Below are 13,792 nucleotides of genomic sequence, written 5' to 3' on the forward strand. Positions count from 1 at the left end.
TAAGCGCTCGGAAGCAAGGGAGGTTCCTCCACTATGCGGAGGAGCGTCGCCCCCGCCAGCAGCAGCAGCTGCAAACCTTTAAAAATAAACCAATAATAAACTATGTTTCTTATCGTTTAAGAGGCGGGGCCATGGGGGTGACGAGCAGTGAGGGGAGTGCACAGAACACTCCCCTCAGTGCGCATATATGTTTGGCTGGCCGTCTCAGGCCGGCCAACACACATGCACACAAGGGCTCTCTCCAGCCTGGCACTGGGTTGCCGGGCTGGAGAGAGCAAGCACAGGCTCCCAGTCTGCGTCATGATTGCCCGCAGGGCAGACTGGTAACCTGTGTGTGCAGTGTGGCAGAGAGTGGAGGTGCGGCAGTTCGGAGAAGGTAAAATATATATATATATATATATATATATATAATTTATGTTCCCCCCGCCCTGTTAATTTTCACAGCCGCGACTGCTCGGAGGTTAAGACCAATGGTAAAGAAAGTCTACAGTTGGGAGGACAACGAGGCAAATGTTGCATTAAGGGCCTAGGCATAATGTATGCAAGGGAGGCATTACGGCGTTAGGAGTCCCAGAAAAATGCTGCAGTGGAATCTATGAGATTCCACTACACCATTTTTAGCAGTATGAGGCTCCCATTGTTTCAATGAGCCTTATTTCACTTTGCAGGATTAGCGTCCAAATGTTTGGCGCTAATCCTGCAAAGCATCAAACTTGCGTAAAACTTTCTGATGCTAGTTCACTAACGTGAACCATGGTGTGCCGTATCATAAATAGAGCGCACACATGATGTCGTTAGTTGGCGGTAGGAGGGCGCAGAAAAGATGGTGCATCAGCTCTGATGCGCCACTTTTTCATAAATATGGGCCTAAATTTAATTTGTAGTAGGACGGTTAGGCTCAGTTAAATAATTTTGTGGGCGGTACTGTTTACAGTTATTAATCACACGCCAGGCATGGCTCCTCCTTTGAAATGTTATTTTATCATTCTGGAACAATAGATGACTCAAGTTTTATATTGACTTTGTATATACAGAGAACTGAATATTTGATTTCCACAGTACCAGCACCTTCAACAGTCCTAGTGTGGAAGTTAAAAGGGTGTGCCACGTTTTTTGTAGCTGCGATCGGAGGTCATTTCTAGTTAAAAGTACAATTTTGAAGTATTTCCTTCCGCTATCTTTAGTTTGAAGCAGTACTTGAGGAGCACCGCTTTTAGGGCCAGTTTGACCTGTTAGGCCAAACTCAATTCGATTTTGGGCCTGAGAGATGTTCAATTGCAAAGTGTTGCAAAATTGACCGGCCTTGGCCAAAAACAGCCTCGGAGTGGTGTGTTGATGTAGAAGTTAGCTTAGCCTTAACACCCTGAGTATTGACAGTGGAAAAGAGTTTTTGTGGAATTTAGAAAGGTGTTGTAAGCAAAACACTTCATGAAACCTTTGGTTTCAACAAATGTATCTGTTGACGATGGCCACTTCTTTCGTCCAACCAGGTTCCCAGATATTTATGTTTTAAAAGGTTTTCAACCATGTTTTTTCAAAGTGGAATGAACCCAGTTAGCGAATCCTGCTGAAAAGGGCGATTTTTGTTTTGTCTGAGCTAATGAACATTTAGTTTGCCTAGCAGTAGGAGGCGGGCGCTTCTGTAGCCCAACACCCACATGATTGATCAAGAAACATCATCGGCATAGAGGAGGAAAGTCGGGTCAACAGCATTAAGTTCGAGGCTCAAGTTGCCAATGTACAGGTTGAACAGCAAAGGAGCTAATATGCATCCTTTTTTCAGACTGCAATGTGTGTAGACTTTGGAACAGAGCGATTGCTTTGCTCCTAAACTGACCCTGATCGTAGTTCCCGAGTACAGTAATTGACCAGCATAAAGTGCATGTTGTAGTATGTGGCTGTCAGCCTTTTTCTCAGTCAGTCAAAAATACTTTATTGCGGCTGATAGCCATTACAGTATATTATAAAACAAAAATTGTATGCTTCAAATACACATATAAACCATAGCTTAAATTAGGATTGTACGACAAAACATCTCCATTTAAAAAAAAAAAATACAATACTATGTACGGACATATAAAATATGATTAGGATAAAACTAATCGGCAAAACGTTCCTTTGGTTCTTTGGGTAAAAAGTGCAAACCTGCTCAAAATTCAGGGCATTAGTCAGAGTTGGTCGATAGCAACTCACTTTTGCGAGTACACCATGAAATGAATAAAAATCTTGTAACTGAGAAAACAATTGGTTTCCAGGGATTGTTTTTTAAGATTCTGAGTGCCTCTAGGTGTTCCCTAGTACCCAGAAGCATACAAATCAGGAGCAACCACTTCTTCCTTTGTTGAGGATAGGTTTTACAATAGAAAAAGAAATGGGCCTCAGACTCCTCACCTGTCCCACACACAGGGCAGGTCAAATCCTGAGGGTTATTGCCCCTCCTCCTCTTACTAGTCAACACACATAAGGGCAAACAGTTTTCATGCCAACAGTGGGTGAATCTTATCTAAAAAAAGATTCATGACCATAGTAGTCTATAAACTCTAAGAATCTTTGGGTGAATGGGCCCAGGGGACCATTCTCTAGAATCATAGACAGTCTGAGATGCCTATATGAAACTACATGATTTTCATTTGGCCTCTGTTGACTCAATGAAAAGTTGTGCTGAAATTGACAAAGCAATAATACAAAGGTACCTTCTTAACTTTTTACTTCTCGATCAGGATGGCGAGATTATTAGTGGTACTCGCTGCAGCTCTGAAGCCTGACTATTTGAACAGTTTAAATTAAAATGACTTGTCCAGGCCTCCAGGTCTTTCAGAGAGACCAGCGAAGAACTTTCATTCGATGTCTGAAAATGGCAGCTACAGTAGGGAGACCAGACATCCCAGATTTCCCCAGATAGTCCTGCTTTTTAGGGGACTGTCCTGGTGTCCTGACGCTTCTCTTAATTTTAACCAAATGTCCTGGTTTTTGGGACAAAGGTCAGCCTATCTAGGGAAGCATACATTAAGGTATTCTCATCTTTAACAGATGCCTACAAAGTATGCAATAATTAAAGTAATTTATCGGTTACTGTCAGGCAACATAGTCATCTGTCGGCTCCCAGCAGAGAGACAAGTGGAAAGCAGAGAGAGGTGGGTGGGGGTGGATTGGGAGGTGCAGGGGGGGAGGTCAAGCCATAGCTAATTTTGTATGTGTAGTCTTGTAAGTGTGTGTGTGTGTGTGTATATATATATATATATATATATATATATATATATATATATATATATATATATATATGTAAACACACACATGTATAGGCACACATTCACAAAGCTATGCAAAAAAAACGGGACATGCCAGATATAAAATTGAGGGTAAAGTCGTTAGTCCTTCTTTTATGTCTGACCTGTGTGAGTGTAGCTTTATAATGACATATAACATGGTATGGTTATGAACTAATGCATAATAATGCTGCCTAGATAATGTATTAATGTGTTATTGCTGAACGCATGCTCAAAATGTGACCACGGGGAGTGGCCACCAATGTACATGATGACTAATGAAATTGACCAATGATAAAGAAATAACGTGTTGATTAATGTATTCTGAACTAGTATTAAAGGTTATGTGTTAAGGTTTTACTAATAAATCATGAGGCCTTAGTTAGCATGAGTCGAGGCCCAGCTGCCCGGTTTCATATTATATGTGCTTTACTAACGTGCAGTGTTCTGACTTGTTGAAGGACACGAACTCGTGATTTTCCAAAGCTAGAGGATGTATGTAACCGTAGTGGATCCGTTCTCATGAAATTCGACTTGCTCAGAGAAACATTCTTGCTGGATGCAACAGTGTAGACCAGTCACAGGTACAAGGTCGCCTGAACCGGTATAGACAATGGAACTACTGACTAAAGATGCAAAAGGACTGCGAGAGTATGAAATCATACCGGACATTCTGCTCAATGAAGACGTCAATCACAAGAACCAATAAACTACAAGAGAACTGTTATGGGGTGACAAAATTTGATAGTATAACTGCTAAATTACTGGACGAAGGTAATGGTGCGTCAAAATCGAACCAATGAGGAATTAGGGGATTGTACCACAGAAAAGGGATAAAAACCTTTGACACAAGGAGAAGAAGAGAGATCGCGAACTATTTTGTTATTACCCCATCTCTACGTCACTTTGCCAAAAGACTTTGCTGACTTATTATTAAATCATCCTTATCTTTACCTTGCCCGTTTCATGCTTCTCCTCCTTAAGAGGGAAGTGTTCTTCCTTCCCCGTCTAACTGAACTTTGCTGATGGCGAACCAACTGATGTCCTGAGGACGAAGACTGATTCTGTACGCTGACCCAATACGGAGGGTAACTATATGATGATAATCTGTAATTGTCTGTTTGCCTTTCCTTTCTAGGTACCAACTGCTTCTTTTGACAGAGACCATAGTTAGATGTTTTACAAATTGGTGTTACTAAATTGTTTTGCATGAAGCCCAACATGCCAATGCTAATTCGAGGATAAATAAGGGGTTCACTAAACTGACACAAATAGAAAAATGACTGAACCAATGCTTTGTTGAATAACGTTCTAATGATACTCTGCTAAGGTTAACCCATGTTGACGTTGTGCTATGTTCTAATGTTTATGATTCTTGCTTTGATGAAATCTTATTCGAGTTGCCATATTATGACAATGTTGATGTGTTTCATGGTTTTGAGACTAATAAACTTGCTAGTAGAATTGTAATCAATAGGGAATAAATATCATAAAATCGTACTAAACTGGTGTGGTTATTCATGACTGAAAGGTCATGGTGGTTTCCGTGTCTTATTAATGACATTATTGACTTATTGATTGACATGTTGATTAGCTATCTCGTCCTAAGGTGTCTTCAATCAGGGTCAAAAGATTCATCGGCCTAAAACGAGTCCCAGAGTGAACGTATTAGTTAGATTTGGACACGTTGACCGTTTTGGTAGCAGAGTACGGTTTGGGCTCTTTGGGGCCCTAGGACGAGGGACCATTGTTTAAAATATTTTCAAAAAATAATGCACATTGGAGGTATGATGTGTCTCTAAACTCCCCATGACTTTCCCGGAATCTCGGAGCTTGCCTAAGTGAGTTGGGTATGTTCTCGCCGTTTTAGTATGTGTGGTGTAGAATTCGCGCTTGCTCAGCTTTGCATATCGCAGGTGTTTTGTGAAGTTTGTGTGAATTTAGGTCAACTAATGTTTTAGTAGGAGTGGGCGTACTCGGCAGTTTGAGAGTAGGGAAGTCGGCGAACTTCAGATGAATGTGGCGCTTTGTGCTAAAAAATTGTCCACGTGGTTGCTGATGAAATACAAAACAAGTGTGGTCTGCGACTCCCGAGTATATTGATAAGTGTATGAGACACTTGGTTATGTTGTAATTTGTGCGGTTTAATAGGTCAATCGGGCGTGGTTGACAAGTTTCGTTTGAGTCAAGGTGTGCAAGTGAAACCTTCGATGGAGATTTGTTAAGTTCTAAAGTCCACTACGACGAACCATTGACAAGTCGAGAATAGGATTTGCGGGTTGAATTCTGCTTGCGAGTGCGGGATCTGAGAAGGAGAGAGTAGCGGCCGAGGCTTCAAGTGAAATCTCTGTAAAGTTCTGAAGTGATTGTGTTACCCTTCCTGTAGCAAACCGGCAAATTTGGGTTTTGTATTGGTTGATGCTCGCAATATATTGCATTAGTTCTGTGTGAATTTAGAGTGAGGAGGATGAGCCGCAAGACTTTGTCAGCCGCAGAGAGTGTGTGAGTGTGACATCATTTGAGCCGCGCTGGGATTGGTCAGTTGCGGAGAGAGGTCACGCACGGATTGGCAGCCATCCGTGAAAGGCAATTGGTTGGAAAGGTGGGTGAAGAGTGTTCTGGGAATTAAAGTCACTTCCTGATTAGATTCTAAAGCAATAAAAGACGCAAAGATGATGTTTTTCAAGGCTCTAAAGAGTGCTTCGAGGGGAGGTACATACATTACAGTGAGTGTGGGGGAGCCTACTCTGCCTGAGGGTACTCCAGCTTATATCGTAATGGAGGAGAAGGGAGTAGCGCTGTGTCTTTGGATAAGACATTGGTACAAAATGACAGAAAAAGAGGGATGTTTGGCGTTTCCGGAGTACGGAACGTTTAATATAAGAATTTTTGAAAATTTGCAGAGGGTGTTAAATAAGCAAAAGCTACCTCCGAGACCGGCTCAATTTGAGGCATTAGTGATTTGGGATTTAATGGCCATACGACAGAGGCAGCAGAAATTTGAGAGAAGAATGAAAAGAGCAGAAAAGACTCTAGCGGAAGCTAGATGGGACAGTGAGACTAAGATGTGGAGAAGGGCAATAGTAGACGGAGTTAGGATGTTCCCGGCAATAGCCCAGGAAGTTGAGGCACAGGGAAAGAAGGCCACTGGGAAAACAGACAAGGGCTTTAGTGAGCATAAGGAGTCTCAGAAATCTTGGACAGATGCAGATGATTCAGACGATGATGAATTTCTTAATCGGTTGTTACATGAGCGACCGCCGCCTTATGCCATGAATGAAAATAGACCAAACACTAGCACAGGTCCTGAGGATCCAACACAAAGTAAGGAAGTTGTAGATACAGTGCAGACAAGTAATACAGATCTGATACAGAGTGGTGTCAGTGTATCCACTGCACCAGACATGCAGATACAGTTGCAGCCACCGCCGATTCAGAGGCTCTATCCTGATGTCCCGGTATTGGAGACAACTACGAATCTGATGGTGTCGCCTGATCAGATATACACAAGATCAAAGCTGGTGCAAATTGAACCAACTCCGCAATTGCTGCCCCAGCCACTGCAACAGATGGTTCCAAGTTATACTTCAGTCGTAGGTCCGCAGTCAGTAGCTACAGCACCTATGATGAATTCAGCTATGGAAGTTAATGCTCCACAGGGTTTGGGAACTGGACCAACACCAGCCGCTATATAATTGCCAATTACTGTTGGTCCGCCAGTACCGTTGTATGCGCAAGCTAAGCCTAGTGTATGTGACCAAGGAGTAATGACTCAAGAGGCGATAAGAGGAGGGTTTACAGGAAACCCGCAGGGAATAACACAAGGGGAACAGGCAGCTGTAAGGTCTGGATCCTTGCTGGATTTCAGTCCAATAGGGGTTCCTTTGAAGATGATGAGGCAAGCAGGATTAGCTACGCTAACCCCACAGATAATGAGTACAGATACGACACAGACATCAATGATTCAGTCGGGAAACGTCTTGTTGCAAGTTTCAACCGCGCAACAGTTGAATGAATGGTTAGACAAGCTCAACGCTTCACAGACTACTTCAGTAACTGAAGGAGGTTCAGGAAGAGAGGAATACTTGAATTTTGTAAGGCTGGGTGTGGAAGCTACAGAATTAGTGGGAGGAACAATGGGGGCGAACAGACTAGAATCATATACGGAATCAGAATTAAGGTTTCTGTGCCCCAAAATAACTAAAGAAGTGAGCAGGGTGCACCAGAGGTTGGCAAACCTAGCAGACAAATATGACATAGACCTAAACAATACTAAGCATTTGAGGAGAAGCTATAGGTTAGACTTCGAACCCAAAGATTTCGATCACATGAGATCCACTGGAATGAAGGCACACCACAAAGAGATATTGCAGAGTGCTCAGATTTGGGGAGCATTAGAGAAGTGGGAAGGCAGATGGGCAAAAAGAAAGGATAAAGAGAAAAGTGACTGCTCAGAACCGAAACAGGCGAAAGCTGCACCAGATACGGGGATAATAAAAATGTTACCAATGAGAGAAACAGCTGGAGGGGTTCTAGTCCATGTACCTTGGTCTAGAGGTGATATCCTGTCATTCACAAATGATTATTCCAGATTGAGGGAAAAGCCAATAGAATGGTACCAGCAGACAGACAGGTTTGTGAAGCTTGCAAAATGTCTTTGGGAAGACCTGAATACCCTGTTTGAGATCATAGTTCCAGCAGATTTGTGGCTTGAATGCAAGAGGGGTGTGGACTGGCCGACAGAGGAACCGGCAAGGGACAAAATTACTGGAGCACCGTCTCCTGACGTGATGAGGTATTCTCATAAAGTGATTGAGTTTTTGAAACAGAAAGTGGCGCAGAAGGTTACTGATTGGCAGAAGATTGATCGAACGGCACAAGAAGGCAAGGAGTCGATACATGCTTACTATGAGAGATTGCTGAAGGCATTCAAACACTATAGTGGCACTGAGGTCATAGAACCAAAGGACATGAATCATCTCGTGTTCAGATTTGTTGAAGGGCTGAGACCGGAGATTAGCCAGTTGATTAAGAATCATTTGATCTGTTGGCAAGCGAAGCCGATTGATGAGGTGTTGCAGTATGCGAAATACTGTAGTGATGAGATTGAGTTGAAGCAGAGAAAGCTGAAAGAGAAGGTGATGGTAATGCAAATTAGGGCAGCTCAAGCAGGAATGCAGGGAAATGGAGTGCAGCAGATGATACAGCAGCAGCCACAGGGAAATGGGATGTTTCAAGTGCAACCGAGAGGCCGAGGAGGTTTTGTGGATCGCGGTCCAGATCTGAATACAGTTGTGGTCCAAAATGATGTGCAAGGGATGAAAAAGGTGTTGCCATGTCATGCGTGCGGGGGCATGGGACACTGGAAGTGGGAGTGTCCAATGATGGTGCAGGATGGTGTTGTTCAACAAAGCAATGATGTTGGTACATTTCAAAATGTGAGGGGTCCAAGACGTACGGGGTCAAAATGTGAACTTCCAGAATATTATGGTACAGATGCAGGGTCTTCAGCCCATGCAGCAAATGCAAATGCCACATGTTCAACAACCACAGATGCAGCAGGTGCAACAGCAGATTCCCATGGTACCTAGACAGCAAATTACCATTAGCTCCAATGGGACAGCAACAGGTGATGCTTCCTCAACAGGTCACAGGTCAAACAATGAGTCAAAACAACACAGTACAACAATTCCCATTGCGTGGTGAGGATGGAATAAACAATGAATGGTCGGATGATTGTTCAGATAGTGAGGAATGCAGGCTTGCAGCATCCCTAGAAGTAGATCAGAGGGGACCCTATGTAGAGGGAAAGGTGATGGGTCACAAGGTTTCGTTTCTGGTTGATACAGGAGCTACCCGCTCTACAGTCAGAAGCGCAGAGGTTCCAAAATTGCCACTTTCAGGATGTACCAAAAGGGTGGTCGGAGTGGCAAATCAGCTCCTGACTAACCCAATTACAGATCTGGTCCAAGTTGAGATTGGTACCTTCCAGGGATTAGATAGTTTTGTAGTCTGTGACTCGAGTCCCGTATCCCTACTGGGACGAGACTTGCTGTGTAAAACGAGGTGTTCAATTACCTGTTCCAATGAAGGACTTGAGGTACAGACAAACAGTGATGATGAAGGGGATGATGGTCAGATCTCAGAACCAGAGACTAAAACCGCAATTGAAGAGTATCCCTTGATAAGTTTCTTCCCAATGTTCACAGTGACTGACTTACCAGCCGAGTTACAGGGAGCAGTGACAGAGAAAGTGTGGGACCTGACAGGAAAGGAAGTTGGACAAATAAAAGGAGTAGAACCAGTCAAGGTAGAGGTAAAGCCAAATGCAGTGTTTCCCCAGGTACCGCAGTACCATATGGCACAAGATGTCCTTATATAAGTGATGCAGATAATTGCGGACTTTGTAAAGCAAGGGGTTCTGAAAGAAGTGATGAGCAGCCCGTGTAATTCACCAATAATGGGTTTGAAAAAGCCTTGTGGGAAGGTTCGAATTGTTCAAGACCTGAGAAAAATCAATGACATTGTGGTAAAATGTTGCCCCATAGTGCCAAATCCAGCCGTGATCATGTTTGAGGTTCTGTGTGATGCAGAATGGTTCACAGTAGTGGACCTGTCTCAAGCATTCTTTTCGGTACCTCTTCATGAGGATAGCCAATTTCTCTTCAGTTTCAAATTCCTGGATAAGGTTTACAGTTGGTGTCGAATTCCTCAAGGGTTTTCAGAATCACCTTCCATCTTCAATCAGATATTGAAAAAGGACTTGGAGTCATTAGAATTGCCTTTCATTTCGACTCTGGTTCAGTACATTGATGATTTGTTGATTGCGTCCAAGACAAAAGATGATTGCAGGTACGACATTATTGCCTGATTGAATCATTTGGGAAATACGGACATAAAGTGTCCCCAAAGAAGTTGCAGTACTGTCAGAAAGAGGTGAAGTACCTAGGTCACCTGATTGAGAAAGGGTCAAGAAAAATATCCAAAGAAAGGGTGACAGCTATTTTGCAGATGAATCCCCCGACAACCAAGAGAGATGTTAGGATGTTTTTGGGAATGGTGGGCTACTGTCGTCAGTGGATTCCCAACTTCTCAATTATCTCCAAACCTTTGGTGAGATTGACTGTCAAAGAGATTCAGGATGGCCCGGGTGCCATAACCATGTCCGGAAAAGAGATGAAGGCATTCATGAAACTGAGGGAAAGCATGTGCAGGGCACCAGTTTTAAGTATGCCTGACTACACAAAGCTTTTTGTCCTGTTTTGTCATGAACGTGATGCTTGTTCTTTGTCTGTCCTAACACAGGTCCATGGAGGTGCAAACCTCCCAGTAGCATATTTTTCAGCTACTTTGGACCCAGTCGCAGCAGCCATACCGGGTTGTTTGCGCGCATTTGCAGCAGTTGGTCAAAGCCTCACTCAATGTGAAAGTATAGTGATGGGACATCCCTTAACAGTAATGGTTCCACATTCAGTTGAAATTCTGTTGACCCGAACAAAGACTCAGCATATGACAAATGCACGATTAACTAAATACAAAACGATTATACTGAGGTCACCTAATGTATCTCTAAAGAGATGTACAGTATTGAACCCGGCAACATTGCTTCCCAACGAGAATACAGATATTGATGATGCAGAGGAAGTAGAACACGATTGTCTTGAGGTAACAGCTCTGTGCACCAAACCAAGGCCTGACATTAAAGATGTTCAATTAGAAGAGAATGATTACATTATCTTTGTCGATGGATCACGCCTAAGAGACTCAGTAGGAGTACTGAGAGCCGGATATGCCGTATGTACAATATCTGGGATCCTAGAAGCATCCTGGCTCGCAAGAGTATACTCTGCTCAAGTGGCTGAATTGGTTGCTCTTACCAGGGCATGCCATGCAGCTGAACATTTAAAAGTCACTATCTATACTAACAGCAGATAAGGATTTGGAATTGTCCATGATTTTGGCCAGCTGTGGTCACAAAGAGGTTTCCTAACTTCTTCTGGTTCTCCAGTGAAAAATGGTGAAAAAAATAAAGGAGTTGTTGCACGTGATTCAGTTACCTCTTGAAATTGCCGTGGTGAAATGCAATGCTCATGTTAAGTCACAAGACTTCGTGTCAATGGGAAATGGATATGCAGATCAAGTCTCAAGGTTTTGCGCATTGAACTGTATATCGTTCCAAGATCACTGGGAACTGTTACCGGAAACCGAAAATGAAACATGCTCAGGATATGCATTAAGGGTGGTTGACACATTAGATGAGCTAAAATCATTGCAGGGACGTGCCAGCAAAGAGGAGAAACGTTCTTGTCTCAAAATGCAATGTGTACAAAGATCTGATGATTTATGGGTCTCAGAAGAGGGGAAAATGGTTTTGCCAAATATCCTTTTGTCACAATTTGCGAGGTTTTACCATGGTCAAGCACATGTTGGGAGAGACACAATGATCAGGTTGTTTAAAATTGATTGGTTAAATCCGAAATTCAGGCAAGTAGCAGAGGTAATCTGTCACAGATGCATCATCTGTCAGCAGATGAATGTAGGAAAAGGGACTGTGGTGAACTTGAGCCACTTTGGGAGAGCAGGAGGTCCATTTAGCAGAATGCAGATGTATTTTATTGAGATGCCTGTATGCGGAGGTCTGAGGTATGTGTTGATGATTGTGTGCATTTTCAGTCATTGGATCGAAGCTTACCCTACACGAAGAAATTACAGTCTCACAGCAGCAAAACTGCTGCTTAGGGAGTTGATACCACGTTTCGGGTTCCCAATCTCTTTAGAATCAGATAGGGGAAGTCACTTAAAAAACGAGGGGATTAAGCTCTTGTGTGCTGCACTGAATATTGAAAAGAAGTTACACTGTAGCTATCGCCCTGAAGCATCAGGATTAGTAGAGCAAATGAATGGTACCTTGAAGTCGAGAATGGCAAAAATGTGCGCAGCTACAAATTTGAAATGGCCAGATGCATTGCCCTTAGTGTTGATGTCAATGAGAAACACACCCGACAAGAAAACAGGACTGTCTCCTCATGAGATTCTTATGGGCCGAGCTATGAGATTGCCCGCAGTACCTGCAAATGCTCTTGTGAATATCACAGATGATATGGTGTTGGACTACTGAAAGGGTCTGGCTGATGTGGTCCGCTCTTTCTCTCACGAGGTGGAAGCCACCACATTGCCACCGATAAATGATCCAGGTCACACTCTGAAAGCCGGTGATTGGGTTGCTGTCAAGAAACATGTGAGGAAGTCGTGTTTGGAGCCGCGTTGGAAGGGGCCATATCAAGTGATACTGACAACTACTACTGCTGTGAAATGTGCAGGACTTCCAAATTGGATTCATGCCAGTCGCACAAAGAAGATGACGTATCCAACTGATGAGGAACTTGAATTGTCAAGAATAACAGCTGCCGAAAAGGAGGTCTCAGGGCCGGAGAGTAATCAAAGGGGAACTGAGACTGGAGAAGAGCCCGTTGAGGACGGCTTGGTCACTCAAACAGTAAACGAGATCCAGATGAGTGAGGGTGAGCCTTTCTCAACTGATGCCCCAGGAGAACTAAGACAAGGAGAGGTTCTCCCAGAAGCAGACGGATACGGGTTTGAAGTTGAGCCTTACACAGACCCAGAAGGCAAAGGAGGCGAGGCAGAGGGAGGTCAAGGTGTTCTGACTTCCCCAGAGGCGATTGCAGGTCCATCAAGAGAAAACACCATAGCACAAGAGGAGGGCATTGATCAGCAGTCTGAAACGCAGAACAGTAAGAGAACACTTAAAGGAGATAATTGGCCAGAGCCACAAGCTACAAAGGAAAAGGTGGTCATAAGTGAGACAATAGAGGAAGAAGTTGATACCACAAGGAAGGAAGACCTAAGTGAAGGAGAGTTCCAAGGTGATCGCAAATTGAAAAGAAAACGAGTTGCAAACAGAAGATACACGGGTCCTGAATGGGCATATGGGACTTCAGCTGAGTGGCAACAAGAATTCTTGCCATTTTGTTTTGATCAAAAAGTTCCAGGTCAATACTACGGCACCATAACGCAGCCACAAAAAGAGACTGTGTTAAGTTGAAATTAAATTGAGAAAAACCTGAGAAAAGAGACTGATAAATTAATGGATGTGACACTGTTAACCTGAACTGACACTGAAAAAACGATTGCGACAAGCTGCTAACCTGATTTGACAAAGGATCCTGGGAGTGAGTGAAAAGCTGTAAATACTTGCCGAGAGAGAGAGAGACTTTGATTAAGAAGAAAAAATAAAAAGACGAGCTTTTAGATCTTCCTCAAGTTGATTGTTTGCTTATATTCTGCTCTCTGATTCTATACAGATCATGAGTAACATTAGAGATAATGATAATAAGGGTAGGATGTTTGGTTGGTTGAGTGTTATTTTGGGTATTGTATGTGTAATAATAATTATAGGTGTGATCGTGGGAAAGCCTTTAGTGGATAAGAATGTGGCTAACAGCGCTTCAACTCCTGAGACTGCTACATTAACACCGTGAGAAAGATTTGAGCAGGGTACGAAATAT

This window comes from Pleurodeles waltl, chromosome 10, assembly GCF_031143425.1.
Source record: "Pleurodeles waltl isolate 20211129_DDA chromosome 10, aPleWal1.hap1.20221129, whole genome shotgun sequence".
Lineage (NCBI taxonomy): Eukaryota > Metazoa > Chordata > Amphibia > Caudata > Salamandridae > Pleurodeles > Pleurodeles waltl.